Raw genomic sequence first — 3,333 nt, 5'->3', positions numbered from 1 at the left:
TGCAGGACTGGTGACTCAGCCTGAGCTCCCTAAGGCCTTCTGTTACTTCTGAAAACCTTCCAATATGTGCTCAGGGTTATGGCCTGCCAGGTTTTCCTTCTGGAGGTGTTTTCTGCAGAACTTTGCATGCCCTTTCCTAAGGAGCTGCTTCCTTCCAGGCTTCCCCACCTGCACCCCTTCCAGTAGAAGAGGCTGCAGTGCGGCTCTCCCCTGGGAAAACTGCGGTGGGACGCAGCTAACAAGTCCCCAGATCCTGGGGACTGTTCTCAGCTCTCTGCTCTGAATAAGTGGGAAACAAAAAGAGAAGCTGATAGAAAGTTTATATAGGTTCTGAAGCCAGTTGAAATTTTAGGGAGAATGGTTAATATTTTTCCCATGAGGACCTTTTCAAAAAAAGTTGAAACTTAAACTGGGAGTTTTATTTTTTTGTTGTCACTTTTCAACAGCCTTGAAGTTGCAAACTGGCAAACTTTCACACAAAATTAGATTTTATTTCTTTGATATTATACTGAAAATATTTCACATCTTCCCCTGAGCCCTCTGTTTTGACTTTTTGCTTTTGGTTCAAATGACTTCATCTGGAATTGGAATTAGATTTTCTGCTGCAAAATGCAGCCACCTATTCTAATGAAGCCTTATCAGATAAGCAGACTGCTGTCTCCTTGCCTGGGATTGCTCACTGCTTCCTACTTGTCATCAGGCCACACTTAAAGGGGCATTGTCAGAAAGCGTAGAATCAAACTATTTTTGAGTTTGATGAAAGGTGTGTAGGTGGCAGCAGGTGTTGCAGAAGCTAATCTGAATATAAAACTACTCCTGAATGTAACCAAGTGGTATTAGAAAGCATAGTTCCTATAGATTTGATACCAAACTGTCATGTAGATATTCTTGAAGAACTTATGCTCAGACTTTGCAAGAGACTATCCCGTATATCCACGCTACGTGGATCTGGAACTAATTGCTCAGTAGCTGAAAACGTTGTGGTGGAGTCAATATTGCCAACCCTCACAAATTGAGGCTCGAACCTCAAAAGATCATGAGATTTTGAAAGCAGTAGGGGTTTATATCTTGTAACTTGTTCACAGGTTTTAGTCATTCACAATGCATGTTTTGAAGTTTTCACAAATTTTTGCAAAAATGTCACTTTTCAACAGCCTTCAAGTTGCAAACTGGCAAACTTTCACGCAAATTTTCACATTTTGATGGCCTTGAAAACAACAAGAACTAAAACAGAGCCTCACATAGTCATACAGCTGTAAAAGCTAGGTCGTCTTAGGAAACAAATACTGCTGTAGTGACAGTCAAGTTGGGTTGGCAACTGAATGAGCAGATTTCCTTTAAATGATGAGCCAAATAAACTAAGCCATGAAAAGTTTGAATTGAATTTCATTTTTTGATTAGCTATTCTTCTACAGGGTTGATTATTCATTTGCTCAGTCCGGTTTTGCTGGCATTGGAGGCCAGCAAGTAAAAATGACCAGTCTAATTTTTAGAATTCATTGAGACTGAACAGTATATCCACAAAGCATGTGACAAAACACAAATTGGATTTTAAGAAGTTACTTACATTTTAATAATCTGGAATGATAGGAATTTTAAGTGTTTTATGTTGATTGAGCATTGATATGAAATCGACTCAATTTGGTTAACATCACCTGTTTAAAGCAGATTTATGAAATGTATAAAATATTTCTATAGATAAAACTACTGTATGTGTTTTGCACATTTTAAAAATCCAAAAGCGTATTCTTTTCCCTTCTAGGGAACAGGGCGTGTGGGATTAAGCATGGAAACACAGAACATGTTCTTGCGTCTCGTGCGAGTTTTGTCATACACTGACATTTTGATCAGTACTGGCACTTCAGTGGTACACTGATGAGGAGCAAGTATGTTCTACTAAGATAAGGTACCTCGCTGTATAAATAACTTGCTTTAGATGGGTCCAAGGGCTTTGTAATTCACTGTAGAAAAATTGTCACTGCAATTTCAGTGGTTTCCTTTTCTGGCCCCCCCGCCTTTTTTTTTTTTTTAATATATAAAGGTGTAGTGTCAAAATTTGCAATATTGAAAAGCAGCGATGACTGAACACTTCCCAGTTCTGTGCATAGACATTAGATAATGAGGTGGGTCCCCTACAAAATAAACAGAGAGAAAGCCAGATAACAGTGATAACAGCTGCCAGCTTTACAGCTGTGTTCAGCATTTCACTTCAGTGTATTTTAAAGTTCTCCTTTCTACTAGAGTGTGTGCTTGAACTTCTAAAGGTTCTTTCTGTTTCTTAGAAAATTAGTTTCAGGAGGAAAACAGATTTTTTGCTTTTTTCTCCTCCCCCCTCAAGACGTATGATCCAGCCTACTTAACATTTCGAGCCTTCTGGGTAGCTACCGTTCACGTTGCTATACCATGGGGAGCAGCTCACTGCCACTTCTGTAGGGCTGGCAGGTAATCCCTCTACCCTGCTGTCATTAATAAACTGCTTGTTTATGTAGTGCCAAGAAGTCAAATGTCATTGAGACTTTGAAAGTAGTCTTTGCTTCTCTCAAGTCTTGGCTTTTGACTGTGACACACCTTGAGCAGGATTTCCGTGCAGTTGTACTCCAAACATTTAAAGAACTTGGCAAATACGACATCAAATGCATAGGACAAAACTGGCTCACCTACAGCTCTTAAGAAGTCAGGCAGCTCTCAGTGAGTAGCTTTTGGCGAATTTGGGCATCAGTTATCTAAACGTGAACAGATTAGTCTTGCTCCATGTAGTATTTGATCAGTTCTAGGCTTTCCTTTCAGTAAGATTCATTTCTAATCCCTTTTCAGTCCTGACTCATGTTTTTTAATGTCTCTGATTCAGAAGTTAAAAGCAAACAAACAAAGTGCTCCTTATTGTAGTAAGACTGAATCTGTTAAGCAACAGTGAGTAAAAAGGTTTGGTTCTTTGTACGAATTATTTTAAACAAAAGAAGGTGTTTTATACTACCTACAGCCTTGTTTTAGACTTGCAAGACATGGTCTGGACCCAGCTTGGCTCTCCAACCGTAGGAAACTTTTATTTTAAACTCATGTTTGTCTAACATGAGAGAAGTTATATTAGATATGCAGTGCACATTTACTAGGAACCAGAGGAACTTTTTCTAGGCCAGGTGTAAGTGTCCACGTTTATAAATTGTAGTAATATGAAATGACAGCTTGGCTTGAAGTGCCCTCTAGTGGCAAATGGGATTTTGGATAAGGCGTCTGAAATAAAATCAGCTAGGAGGAAAGCAAGCTTCAAAGCTAGGTCACCTTATGAGAATGACTAAGATCATTATTGCCCTGGTAGATTAATTATTGCTCCGG

This window comes from Phaethon lepturus, unplaced genomic scaffold (genome assembly GCF_000687285.1).
Source record: "Phaethon lepturus isolate BGI_N335 unplaced genomic scaffold, ASM68728v1 scaffold1555, whole genome shotgun sequence".
Taxonomy (NCBI): domain Eukaryota; kingdom Metazoa; phylum Chordata; class Aves; order Phaethontiformes; family Phaethontidae; genus Phaethon; species Phaethon lepturus.
The sequence above is the reverse complement of the archived record's forward strand: the minus strand, read 5'-3'. Positions refer to the sequence as shown.